The sequence below is a fragment of the Anopheles stephensi genome, chromosome 3 (genome assembly GCF_013141755.1).
Source record: "Anopheles stephensi strain Indian chromosome 3, UCI_ANSTEP_V1.0, whole genome shotgun sequence".
NCBI classification, from domain to species: domain Eukaryota; kingdom Metazoa; phylum Arthropoda; class Insecta; order Diptera; family Culicidae; genus Anopheles; species Anopheles stephensi.
In genome coordinates, this window is record NC_050203.1 from 16,767,683 (window position 1) to 16,782,338 (window position 14,656).

General features: G+C 43.3%; 1 protein-coding gene across 8 annotated transcripts in view; it reads right to left on the reverse strand.

Moving 5' to 3' along the window:
• The window catches only part of LOC118512686 (tensin-4-like), a 59,810-nt gene extending 48,305 nt beyond the window's left edge, over positions 1-11,505 (reverse strand). The window contains exons 1-2 of one of the 8 annotated variants that reach the window (XM_036057473.1): positions 11,409-11,505; positions 7,722-8,229 (exon numbers count right to left, since the gene is read on the reverse strand). The gene's annotated coding sequence lies outside the window, so the exon portion shown is untranslated. Of the gene's footprint in view, positions 1-7,721; positions 8,230-8,410; positions 8,935-11,249 lie in introns of those variants that run through there. The other 7 variants (XM_036057475.1, XM_036057471.1, XM_036057470.1 and 4 more) reach the window with 7 other exon arrangements.
• Positions 11,506-14,656: the final 3,151 nt, after the last annotated feature.

Below are 14,656 nucleotides of genomic sequence, written 5' to 3' on the forward strand. Positions count from 1 at the left end.
AATACCAGATGAATGATGTCAATGACGATTGACGATGATGTCAGATGATGCTTGAAAAAACAAGATAGCTCTGGGGGGCCTATTGAGGTAGCACCAGAGTCCCCTTCAGAGCATGGTTTAGTTATGAAACAAAAATTTAAAATTTCTGTTTTATTTTCAAGTGATTTATTTGAATAAGACCTCAAATTTGAGACCATTTGTGCTTAAATTAAAAAATATATATATATTTGATTCTCATTTACTTGGTCTAAGCGTAATGACTCAATTGAAATTAATATGGAATACTTTTCAAATGAAAAACTCTTTTGTTTCTGATACACATTCAGTTTCATATACATTACTCAAAATTCATGCTCGCCTCAAAAAACATATCAAAAGATAAAAACAATCTGTTTGCTATTGTCCGAATAAAACAGGAAGCAGTCAGTCATGATGCTCCAGCGTATACACTCATTGTTATCATAGTGTAGTCAGTCGGATCTTCCTTTTTTTACTCGTTTGTTTGCTTTGTTTTCACCCGGCAACCGGCAACCCGAGTATGATGAGTGGAAAATTAGCCGGCAGCCAATTACAGCCTGATTGGAAATTTTCATCAAGTACGAGCAGGGGGGGCCAACAAGCATACCACCCCCATCCGGCCAGCAGTTGCATGCATCCCAGCTCCGTATGTGGCCTGCACAATGATAGTGATAAGCGCAAGAAAAGCGAATACGGCCGTGGGGAATTGAAAATGCGAAAGCGTAGAAGCAAAAGCGGCGCGGGTTTCATTTTAGTTTCTCATTTTACACTGGTAAACGAGAGCTTGCGAGCCAAGGAGCTAGGAAAAAAGTTTTACTAATTGTAAGAAACAAACCTCCAAATGGGATGTTTAATAAGTAGTTCGCTTCGTTCTTCATTTGTTCCGAGTTTGGAACGGCTTGGCGAGAGAGGGGAAGGGCTAATTAAAGCCACAGGGAAACGGTGCAGGACAAGGGTGAGCATTGCCTGGCTGCCGAAAATGTGTTTACTATTAGCTGCTGGCTAACATCAACCGACGACATTCGGGTCACCGACTATGTGGTGTACCTTTGGCTGAATGCATCGAAATTGCATCCGCTTTACAGCATTCCCAGAACACAACGGGAACGAACCAACCGACCCAACTCAACCGTGCCAAGCAAACAACTATCCCCGTTCCGACGACACCACCCGACTGTTCCACCCGCCGTGCGATTAAAGCTTCGGAGCGATCGTGTGTGTGTGTCCTTTCGCTCAATGATGACAAAAGCATTCATCCATCCCTGCACACACACGCTCACTTGCGCCACCTTTCCCCCGTTCCGATCCCTTAAAACCGGTTTGCACTAGCGAAGTAAATATTTTGTATTTCAACAGTTTATGCATCATTTCGTACGACAAACAGTAATTACTAGCAACACAAACCGCAAAACCCATGGACCCTTGGACGGCTGGATGCTGAAGGGAGGGCGAGAGAGAGACAGAAAACTCATTCCAACTTCATTTCGGTTTCGAATTCCCTTCCGAAGCACTGCCGCATTGGAGCTGGCAGGTTGTACTGGCCGGGTGGGAAAGCGCCTCGGCAGGTTTGCGGGAAGGAATTTGAATCCAACGTTTTTGCGAAAAGGAAAGGACCATGCCGAGCAGTAGAGCGAACGGACGAACGTTTAGTTGACAGTCAGTTGGAAATGCAAGGTGGTTAAGATAAATAGTTTGTAAGCCGGTAGGAACGAAAGGAGAAGGATTGTCGATCTGCTCACGGATCATGACTGTGTGTGTGTGTGTTTGGATATGAATTTACGATGGGATACGAGTGGATATGATTATTGACATGAGCGTAAAACTTGTTGGGCAAGTTCCCCGAGAAATTGTCCATTTATGTCTGAAGGAGTTCGGTTTGAATTATTGTCTAGTTAAGCTCAGGATTAATTCTAATAAATAAATTTTCCCTGGAACAAGTTCTTGATCTTGGGAATATCGTATGACAAACGCATCTCAAAGAACTCTTTTTCTATTCCATGCTTATGTGACGGCTATCGGTAAACATATAAAACGAATCGAATGCGTACAACCCATCCGAACAGCTGTCACAATTTAGCAAACGCCCCCTAAGGCGGCACGCAAACAATCGGCTCTCGGATTGGAAAAGTTTGCCAGCTCGTTCCACTGTTTACCGACGCTTTATGAGCTTTTTCGAAATTAATTTCTTCCCCTTTTAAGACTCAAACCACCGCTCCTTTTTGGCTCGGAATGAAATGTATTCCACACCAGACTCCGGGAATCTATCCAGGAGAGAAACGATTGTTTATCGACGAGCTGTTTGACAATGTATTGAGTTCGGCTAGCTCTGCTTTGCTGTTGTTGCTGTAACAGATCCAATACCGGTTGAGGTTTTCAATATTGAAATGAGACAAAACTTTTTTAATTCATTCAATGCAAGTAAGCGGAGATAAAAAATCATTTGAAGTCTGATAATAGCTAAGCCAAGAAGCAAATACTCAGTGAAGACCGTTCAAGATGGCCAAGGTGCTGCTTTTTCAAAATCAACTCCCGGATATTTGATGCAGTTATGTGAGCTTGAAAATCGTGATACGATGTTGTTGAGCGTTTTAAAACCTGCATGTTCCATTTAATAGCATCTTTTTAAGACATCTTACATTCGAGCAGTTCGGCGATGCTCTTCCCGCTCTCGTGGAAACCCATTTTATGCTACATGAAAATTTGTTGTTTGAGTTAAGCATCATTTTAATCGCCATTAAAGCTTACACGCTGCATACGATCGATGCCGATCGTTACATCGAGCATCGGCTCGAGTGGTGGTGTTATTTTTATAGGCCGGTGCTCTAGCACAGCTCCTTACGTTAAAGGTTAACCATGTTTTGCTGGCAACTTGGCAATACCATTCTCCTGAGATGGGAACGGCTGAAAAGTTTCTTTGCCTATCTTCTTTCTCAATTAATTATTCACTTTTGCACAGGAATACGATCTCGGAGAAAAGTATGCTCTAGTGAGGAACTTTTCAAGCAACAGATGAAGGCGATCAACTGCCCAGACTCGGAACCGACACCCATCAACACATCCCAACGATCGCAAGGATCGAATTCCAGTTGCTGCACTGCGGTTTTCGGCATTCTCTTCGCCATTTTTCCTCAGGTATCCCGGAGGAAGATTTGGTAAGTTGCACGATCATGCAGAGCAACATACGGCAGAGCATACGATACCGACCGAACGTTAATTACACGCGTCGATTAAAGCAGGCAATGCATTAAAAAATGAGACTATCCCAGAACCGCCACCGCCGTACGTGCGTACGTGGTGGTCTTGGACGATTGACCCTAACGAATACAGCAGACTCAAATGATTAAAATTGCTTCCGTTTAAAAGTGCACAAAAAATTTAAAAAATCTTTTGATTTCTTCAAACATTTAGCGAAGAAAGAAATAATTTGAGCTTAAATTGTATTGCTTCAGATGGGGGCAGTTGCTGGCTCGAGAAATTTTCACATAACTGCCGATTAACTCACTCTTTTTATCAATTCTTATCCCGGCTATGCTTCACTGCATCCCCTTAAAAATAACTCACTTTAAGGGCAAAGTTTCAACAAGAATCTCTGTCCAGGAATAAAAAAAAACCCTTCCCATTCTCTCCCTTGTGAATGATATCGTGTCATCCGGTGATTTGGTGCGTCTTATCGCAAACACCCTATACTTTGCGCACATTAATAAGATCATCGTCCACCGGGAGATGATTAATCACTCAAACTTCGCATTGCCCAACACAGAATAAAACAAACCCAAAAGCATGCGCCGAAAAATGCCTCGGTAAGCACCCGACTAACGGGAGAAAAATTGCAGCTCATTTGCCCAGACACGGGTGACCAAAGTCAGCGGAGTGCGAACTTTGGCGAACGAAAAAAAAAGCCGGGGGAATAACTCTTGAGCACCACCACTTCCATAAATCGTGCCAGGAGGGAAAAAAGAAACCCCCACACACACACCAGAAGATCTTCGAAACTTGGAAACGCTCGAGGGCGACAGAAAGGTGAAACAACTCGCAACTTAACAGAATGGACCAACTTGCAGCTTCGACGCTGTTTTTGCTGTTGCTGTTCCCCGTGCGTCATTTCTTGTGTTGTTGCAAATGCTTCTGAGCTCTGTTTTTTCTTTGTTTTTTCTCTGTTTTTTTTTTTTCGCTTGGTTCGATAAGTTGGTGTCGGTGACTGCTACTCTGCCGAAGAACTGCACCTGCACCTTCCTGTAGAGGCGAGAGGGTCGGCTGCAGAACCCGGTGTCCCACACGACGAGTGGAATACCACTTCACCAAAGAAACACCACCGAAGCCAGGCGGCTCTTTCCTTTTGGCTGCGGTCCCGGCAGAAAGCTTCTGCCGCTGTACGCCGCGAATGATGATGCTCCGGTTCTTTCTTTTTTTTTTCGAGATAGCGATTACTTCGGGCGCTTCGATTATAGAGTGCCGCCTTTTCTTGCCCGATATTTCGACACGCTTCCGTCGGGTTTGGTGCTCAGGCAGCAGCAGCAGCAGCAGCAGCAGGCTGCCTTGGGCTGGCGGGTTGTAAAATTGATTTTCCATCCTCTCAAATCTCATCAAGTCTGGCTTTTCTTGGTGTAGGGCCCGTCCGTACGTACGGGGGAATACTGGCTTGCACTTTATTAAAGAGAGCTCTCTTCACGCTTTACGACCAAGGGTTTTGCACGGGCTTTGACGAAACGAAGCAGCTTCATCTGCTTGTTTCTGGTACACTGGAGTACAAAAATCGAACCTGTGAGCCTCAGCCTTTATGTCACACACATTCGTTCGTGAGCAGGATAATTTTCTTTCAACACTATAAAACTCCTGATCTCCATCGGAACAAGCAATTCTTGACCACTTTTAATCTGTTTACTTAACGAAGACCGAACGAACCTTTGCAAACCAATTCTAGTAGCATGTCTTCGCACTGATCCCATTCAAGATCATGTCATGACTTTCCGCGATCACCACAATCGCGATGTGAATCGATCTTGTACCCGCCAGCACCAGCTCATCGCCAGGAACAGAAGCTTCTCCCTCCCGTTCTACACCATTTTGCACTGAGATGCAATCGGCAGGTCAGGGTGAAGCATTAGCTAGCCAGCAGAAAAAAGAGGGTTTCACCTCCCTCCCCCAGAACGGTAAGCTGACGCGAGCTGATGAAGAAAAATGAAGCAAATCTCTTAATAGCCCCGGCATGGGCATGAGAGCAGTAAACATTAAAAGAAAGGTACCGCCACCGCCGGATAGCTCGTCCGGGTACGCCGGGTGTGACGCGTCGTGTACGCTCGGACGCACGTTGGAATCTATCGATCCGTCGATCGATCGGGTGGGGGGAAAAATCGAACGCCCGTGCACGTTAGCGATTTATGGTCGGCTTAGTGGACAGGAAGGCCAATGTGCCGAGCGTGCGAAGGGAAAAGAGCACATAGGACCAGATGATGTGTACTACTGGGGTAAGGTATTCGCAGGAAGAGTATTAAATGATGGAAGATCCTGGGCGAAAGGAAATGTTTATCGGAGAAGCGATCCCGTTGGTGGTGATTGATAAGTTTTTAGAATTTGTAGACTGAAGGGAGCTTTCTATTTGACTGTTATTCGCTGCCGAACGTGCAAATTAAGATCGCTACATATTTAAATATGTTTAAAATATTATTGCTTTAAGCTAACAGCTAACTAACAGTAGCAATATTCTACTCTCTTTCGCATCTCTTATTCACTCTTATTAAACTATCATTCACATCTCTTTCACAATCAATTCCCATTTGACATTAACTTTTCTTTACATTTATACATTAAAAAAACAATATGGCTGCTCAAAACCATGACAAGGGTCAATTATGAGCAGTCTGTACGAACAAAAATTATATTGGACCAAAAAAACGTTTTATTTAACAAACGTTAGGAAAAACATGTAAACAAGGGATAATTGTTTCATACGGGTCATTCCAGTTTCAGATCGAGGCAGCAGCGGCGTAGGTCTTCTCACGGATCGGGGATCTAATCCCATCCTGTTCGCGTGCCCGAACGCAGGACTGACTGTCCAACGATAAGTAATATCGAGGCACAGGGAGTCAGAAATTTCGGGTAGTGCCAAAGAAATTTGTAGTGCCAAAGAATAACTAGAGAATACTGTTGAATATTTCAAATATCATTAATTGTAACTTCTCTAATCAGTCCTAGTAGATCAGTCTTCTAAATGAATTGCCTCACAGCTAAAACTGACATTGAAAAAACCTCCCCAAACCCTATCAATTCGCTCCCACCACTAGAACAAGAATGCAAAACAACCCACCGTTTGCACTGAGAGAAGCATGAAAAAGAAAAACATTAAAATTCCCAAGTAATAGCATTTAGCAGAACCCATATTTCATCATCAGTTCACCCCCGACTCAGCGAAACAGCAGTTTCGATTCGAAACCGATCGCGACCAAAATCACCACCGTCTCATGGTGGCGTCCCATCGCAGCATGTATGCAGTTTAATGCACCGTGCTGTGATGTCTGCACCGGTTGCACATCTGTCTAGAAACAACGCGCACTGCGGCCAATACCATACTGCCGGTGCGCGGTGCGGTATCTATCAGGGCTTTCGCTGGCAGCTGAGAGAATCGTGAATGTCATATTTGTAGCGCGGGGGCCGGATTACTGTCTCGAGAGATCGCGCCAGTTTTTTTGCGCTGTGATGGCGCACCATTTTGTCTGCACGATGTGGTTGTGTAATTAGTCGACTGTGTCGGATGTCGGGCCGGGGAAATGTGAAATAAATAAATCCAACATCAATGCGCGCTGTCTGTGGTAGACTACCACCGATCGAGGATGAGCTTGCATGATGCTTGAGTGCGAACCGAACATTGAGTCGATGTAAGAGTTAAAAGAGAAAATACCTCAAGAGGAGGTACCTAAATCGAAAAGTGTGCAAAAGGTAGCAATTGTCTGTGAATTCAATTTTCTACAACAATAATTACCGACATGCCGGGGGAATCGTGCCCGAGCCCCGAACCTTAAATGGGTTTGCTGTGGGCAATGTTACGCCTGTGACATAATCGTGTTTCGGTTTGATACATTTTTGCAAACTGCACGAACCGATCGTGCTTTTGGGTGGCAATATTTTAGCAAAGCATAATTACATCGTGCCGGAGCTAAACGTTGCCGTTGGTTTTTTTTTTGTGCACGCCTGGCGTTGGGCAATAAAGCATCCGTTTTTCTAGGCGTTTGAGGTTTTTTTGAAGGAGCTGTTCAGTTATGCAAAAGTAGCTTATGATGATGTTTATTGAATGCGAAAAATACAAAAGCGTAAGTGGTTTGGCTTCACGTTGAAGATATTTAATTATAGATTTATTCGCTAGCCCAGTTTGAAGAATTAAGTTTGATTGATCTACTATTGGTAAGGTTCATTATGTTATAATCGTTGAGAGAAGCAAAACATCTCTCATTTAAATTATGTAATGTTCTACATTGTGTTTTATTTATTAAGAAGTTCTAAAGTCTTTTAAATGAAGCTATTTCATTTTTAGGGCTTATTTTATCTCTTGGTTTCCAAATTCATTGAGTTCTTTAAATAGTCTTCCATGATTTAGCTTATCCATTTCACATCTTATCAAATTTGCTTTGTAATTTGATAAATGTTTATCTCAAACGTCTTTAGTGAATTTAAATTATTCATCAAATTCCTTAAAATGGTCTGAAACTTACTTTTGCTGTTCTACGTCGTTCCTCCTTTATGGTGTTCCTGTCCAAGTTCTACTGTTGTCATCAAATTCACTGCACGACGGCTCTATTCGTTACATTCAAATTTAAATTCATTTATTTTCTGGTTTCTGCTCACTGCTGCACTTTTCGCCACTGCACGTCACTTGATTGCATAAAACAAAAACCCAACCACGTTTACACTGTTGCACAGATAACAACAACAAAAAACACACGTTGAAAAACAACCCAAACAAACCTACCACAACATCACCAATAACACTTATCATCCGGCCGGGCCAACGACCGTACCGACGGTTGGCATCGTGCAAATCCCACACACTTGGACTTGGCTCCAAACACTTGCCCCGGCACTGCTTGACTTTGCGATAGAAACACTAGATCGTACCACTAGCAGCAGCAGCAGCAAAAAAAACACAACACTAACACACAAACACTAAACCCATCAATAGGGCCAGATTTGCAACCGCAACAACAACAACGAAAAACCTGCCTGGATGGAAAGGAACCGAGGGAAGAAAAACACCAAACCAAACGAGAACATTACTTTCAAGCCGCTGACATCAGCTCCGGGCATCGGCATCGGGACCGGCTGTTCCGAACTCTTGCATTTGAAGAATGGAGAAATAATTTAATGGAATGAGAGGAAAAAGAATCAAATCGAACACACACACCGACGCGAGGGCAGGAGGAAAATTTAACGATTCCGAGAGAATTTCGTTAACCCAATCCAACCGGCCCGGAGATGCAAGGGCGAACTCGAAGCGCTCACAACGAATGCCGTTGCGGAATATTTGTCGCACGCAGATGCACGCAAACGACTTCACGCAGCACTCTGGCTTAAGGTGGGTGTTAAGGAGGGAAGCTGCGGGACGGCTTACAGCTTCCCCCTTTTGGTGGTTCGGGAACCATGGGATGAAACCACCTAGGCAGCAGTTCTGCGGAGCAAGGCGAGGTTATTTATGTACTTCGCCCGCTTCCGATACCGGTTTCTTAACTGCTCCAGCAGGCAGTTGGCTGGAATGGAGTTTGTCTGTTTTTTAATTCCTGGCCATTTTTTTTCACCCTATTTATTCAGTTCCCATCAGTTCGTTACACAGTGACGGACCAAATTTAGACAAGGTCTACTAGGCATTTCGTGTATCTTCATTTACTGGCTTTTCAGTTGATTAATTCGAATGCTGAGTGATGCAAAGAGATTTTATAGCAAAGAAGGCAACAGATTATAGCAGAGAGAACTGTTCTTAATTGCAGCCAGACGGAACAATCAAAATCGTATTTAAATGAAGCTATGAAACCACAGCTTATATTTTAAAGTTAAAGCATACTATTTTCATAAACTTAGGAATATTACTTCTTTGCTATAAATAATGCAAACTGACAGCAATGACAGCCTGCTATAATGTGACAGATTGAAATACTAGCTAGCGTTTATTTCCACGAGCTCAATTCTTACCAGCACAAATTCATGGCAGATTCTTCAAACCACATATTTTAGTGATCTTACTTGGAGATTTCTATTGCTCCTAATTTTTATATTAAAACTACCCAACCTAGCTCAGGCTTTCAGCATCAAATTCTATTTAAATCACTTGCATAAATAATGCTATCTATTATTAATTGGATTATTCACCTAGCCATCCAGCGCTAAACAAACACGATCGTGGTAAGTTTTGATGATGTCTACCACTATCCATCTACCTCCGACCAAAAAAAACTGCGTCTGCCAATTTCTTATTGGTAACATATTTATTTCCTTCCCATTTGCATGCGAAAACGATTATGCCGTGCGTGGGCACGGGCCATAACGGTTCACATTTCCATCCCATCCCCATCGTTGGTGTGCGTGTGTTTCTTCCTACGGAATGCTTCCCCGATGGAAACATTCACCAAAGATTTGCAAGCACTGGCGGCCACGCTCCAGTGAGATACTGAAATCGATACACTTCGATGTACGAAATTAAACGAAAAGAAACAAACCGAAATGACTTAAAACGAAAATAAAATCTGTCACAAAAACGGGTTTCGAGCGGATCGGGGAATGCCGATGACGAGATTGTCTCTCGCGCAATCGGTGTATGGAGCCTTTGGTTTTTGTTTTTACTTATCTACAAACAGATTTCTGCTTTCGGCTGGTCAGTTTTACACGGGGGGAAATAAAGAAAAACGGCATCCCATCACCATCGCCCTGAGCGTCGGGGAAGGGTGTGTATTGGCATTGTGCGGACAAGCATTAATTAGGTACTGCAAACTGATTTATACGTCAGTTTTATGGCCGCCAGCTCGCAAACAATTACACCGTGAATGTTTAATTACGATCGTATATTATGTTTGGCAGCATTTTAATGTAGCGTTTTGTCATAATAGCACTGTAAAAAACGTCTTTTTATTGATCGGGATTGTGAGCGAGTGCGCCTTGTCGTGCTGAGCCTACAGCTGGGAATTTCAGCAAGACTTTTCAAGCGTCTTCGGCAAGAGTTAAACATTTCCCCCTTTTTAATTATCAAATTTAATTTTCCCTTTACGTTGCATACTTCTGCCACAAATACTTGGCAAAAGTAGGGAAGGTAATTAAATGAGCAGAGGAACTTTTAACACGCTTCTTGCCATGAGCTCGCTTGGTTCTGTTCTTACACGCTCAAGGGTTCAGCCGTGTGTGACCGGTACACCGGTGCATCGTGCCATAAGGATCGCATTCCTGACCTTCGTCTGACCCGTGCAAGGATTTGGAACATTGACACCGCGTGCTGGGACGCGGTCTTCAAATAGCTGTTAACGATGGCCACCTATGCCAGACGGGAAGTCTGCATCGCTTCACGACACATGAGCCGAAGAACAGAGCTGGAAAGAACAAAGCCAGTGGTGCCTTTGCTCCCTGGCACCGAACCATTCCTGGCCGGCAGCTAATTGCATTAATTGTAAGCAACAGAACAGAACTATTTCACAAGACCTTCACACGGAGCAGAAGAAAAAACAAGGGAAAGGAAAAAGGGACGGCACGCAAGAGCAGGGAATTAAAATATTGCTTTAAGAGATGAAGGAAACGCATTTAAGGGATGATGAGGCAGTATTGCGATGGCAGTTTACTTTACAAAACTGTTTCCCATTACCTCACAACTGTGTGCGTACGATTTTTTTTGTTCGGAAGCTCTCGGTACGCTTTTTCCCGCATACAAACACAACCACAAATACACAACCACTTGGATGATCTCTCGTAGGAAACCGAAAACACCTGATCACTACGAGCGATGATCGCGCATGTTGCTTTGAACGCGTCTGCGGTTTGATGCTTAAAGACATTCAATCGAGTTTCACTCAAGCTCTATTCGTTTTGAATAGATAACTATTTGAATTATTGCTTCTTTTTAAACTCTTTAACTTCATTTAATTATTTTTTCCTTCACTCAATTCACTTCTACATCATGTCAGGGTTATCGCTTATCGCTTTCTTTTCACACTTTTTGGCTCTTCATTCATTAACTTCAGAATCATTTACTTCTTAACTTCACCCACCACAACCACTGATATCACAACGGCGAAGTAAGCACAACCAGCCGTGGACAACAATTTCCTCGCCGAGACCGACGAAAGCGGACGCGCGCGCGCATACACAACAAACCGGTCGATCCGCGTTGAAACACACCACGCGCTGCTGCCAGCCAACAACGTTACCGTTCCGCGCGAGAGCTTTCCGTCAAATAAAGCCACATTTAAACGCGCACCGTTTGCCGGGGTCCGGTTAGCCCTGGCTGTAGGGCTGCACACTGTCGTCTTCAAATCGCAGGACCAGCGGCTGTGCATGTTCTGAGCGGTGGCCAGTGCAAGCAGTGAGTGCCCGTTCTGGACGGTTGCGCACATTGGGTGCTTTAGGAAGTGTGGGTACGTTACTTGCATAAACTTTGAAAAAAGTATTAGTTTTTAATTATTCAAAATAAGAAATTAAATCATAAGATTAATAAAAGATATAAAATAAAGAAAGGAAAAAGTAATAAATTTGAAATATTAAAAAATTAAGCTATGGTAGCCCTGACCAACAATAAATTCTAAAATAAATAAAGATAAAAAATATTCTCCTTTCATTTTAAAATTCCTTTACAAAAATTACATGAATATTAAAGAAAACATAAGAAAGAGACAGCATTTTTCATTTCTGTAAAAGAGTGTTTCAACACAAGATGCCTACATCGATATGAATTTCATCTTTGTCAAGTTTGATATCAACACCGTAAAATGATACTTCGGCAGGTCCAATAAATTAAAATCTCCAGTGTTTCTCAATCGAGACGACAACGCAAATAAAATGGCTTGCTGTGTTTATTGTTAAAGATGATACATAAAATTCTTTGTAAAAATTAATCATTTTTTATTCAAAAATACAATTTTTCATTATATTTTTGAGATACTTACCTTTAAAGTTTTTGAATAATTTTGCCTGTTGTGAGCTAGGGTGAAAAAAGCTAATAATAACTCTCGCACACACATACTGATTCCAGTTTGCTTCATCATGTTCCTCCATGTAATAGACCAGCATAATAAGTCTCCCAGCGCTCGTGAGCTCCAGCAGTGAGATCGTTCCTGGTTTCTCCCGGTGTGCAGTCGCCCTAACAGAGGCTACCCACTTACTACAACTACACCAACCGGCCGGCACAACTTGGCCATGTGCAGGCAGCCAGCCCCTTTCGTTGCCGTGCGCGCGCGTATGTGTGTGCAGGCAGTGTTTAGGGCCGTTTTCATGTTTCTTTTTATCCGTTCTCTTTTTTTAATTTTCATCATCCGTTGCTCCTTAACCCGTTCCCGGGCACACCACGGCCACGCTAAGTCTCCCCCCCCCCTCCCCCCTCTTAACATGTGGTTCGCCTATGGCCTTTGCTGTTCTGTCTCATTTTCTACCCTGCTTCTTTCTCACTCTGGCTTGATCTCTCTGCACCATTTCCGCCCAACCCATCCCAAAGGAAGCCCCATTTCACCTGAACTCGTTTCACCTTGACGAGTCATTTGCTTCAACCAACAACCACCGTGGAGACCCCTCTACCTCCCCGTACACTGGAGATCCGTTTTCGTCTCTTCCGTTCTTGCAGCATTCGTTTTCCTTTTCCGTTCCGCGCACGGGAGGAATTCTTGTGTCATTCAGGCCCGCTTCTTTCCTACCCCGATTGGGCACGGGACGTCTCCCCGACCGGTACCAAGCCTTTGCATAGTTTTGCATCGGTGGCTTTTCACTTCAACCGCCGCCGAAACTAACCTACACCGATGTTTCGACCGATGGGGACCACCAAATTGACACAGTATGTCCCAATGTGTGGTTGTGTCTGTGTGGCCCTTCACTTTACATTGGCTACCTTATTTTCCCTATTTTTCCCCCCCGAGTAACCTTCGCTTTTTTGGAGGCAAATAGAAAGAGGTTAAGTCACGTGATGAATTAAATATGCCAACAAATCGTACAGATTTCATATTCGCTACCGAAAAGCATTCAAAAGGTGCTCGAGTATATAAATTATAAATAATACAATAACTATACTTTAAAATTCAACCCACGATAAACATCTCCCTCTAGGTGGATGCCAATTTTAATTCCCACAATTTGGATGCTCTCGATGATTTTATGAGGTGTAACACACACACACAGACACACGAAAGGGAGAGAGAAAAAAAAATCTCACCACAAGAAGATAGGTTTTATGTTTTCAAATTCCTTCACCTTCTCTATTACTCCATTACCTCCGTGGCCTCGGTGGCCTTCGTCGCCGTGCGTTTCTTACGCCCTTTGCCGTCTTCATCGTCTTGCCCCTTGACGAAGCTCTCTTTTCTGCATCTTTATCGTCTCTGTTTGGCTCGCACCGCACGTGTTCGTGCCTCATCTTAAGCTCCTTCACTGCTCGCACTTTAATCGATGATCTTTCATTCATTCGCTGTCTCGCCGAGCCGAGCGCTGTCTGGCCGCGGCGGTTTGACGGTTGCATGATAGCTACACTAATTCCACCATTTAGCATGTACAGTACGTGACCAACTTTCAGCGATAGTGGTGCATATTGTTAATAAAAATATTTGATTTTTATTACTTTGGGTCTATATTTTATTTCTTTTTGTCCATAATACCATTTATTTAAAAATAAATTGAAATAATTTTTAACCCTAAAACTGTTCGGCGGGAATGACCTCCTAACGGCCCACTTATAACTAATCTCCCGAATATCCCATCTCGACACCACTACATCTGTCGCACCTGATGGATACCGGTCAACCTTGGGTCAATTGGGCCGGTCGCCGTACAAGCGAACCGTTGGAATGTGACAGCCACACGCCTTCTTCAAATATTTTAAGAGGTCTCCCGTCATCTCGCCTAATGTATGCACGTTCCCGTTGGTTGGCTTTTTTTTTTGACTATTGATTTGCATCCGAAACGAATGGGAACTTAGCTTTGCTAAATAACTGACAAACAAGGCCGTAGACATGCAGGTAGGATAGAGTAAGATTTTCGCATACCAACGGCGTCATCATGCTTTGTGGACATTTTTTTTCTGCATATTTGACGGAGTGTTGAGGGATAAAAAGAGAGTGCGCTGGAGCGGTTCACCAATAGAAAATTCTTTACGTCAATCTTTACTTAGTCATTAGCGGGGGTTTTTTTTCAATTCGAAATTTATTGCAATAAATCACAATTTAAGGCTCATCATATCTCTTCTGCTTTTTCTTGACTAAAAGATCTTCAACTGACAGCGGACCAGCTAACAAACACTGCTTTACGCTAGGAAGCTCTGCCTATGATAGGAAGAGGTCACGCCTATCAAGTCACCTAGAGCTTTAACCATCTTGGATCAAAAGTCAGCATCGACAACCACTTCAGAATCCTACAGACTGAGGAATCATTTCCACTAAAACACCTATCACGACAATAGAAGCGTAGACTGTACAGAATATTT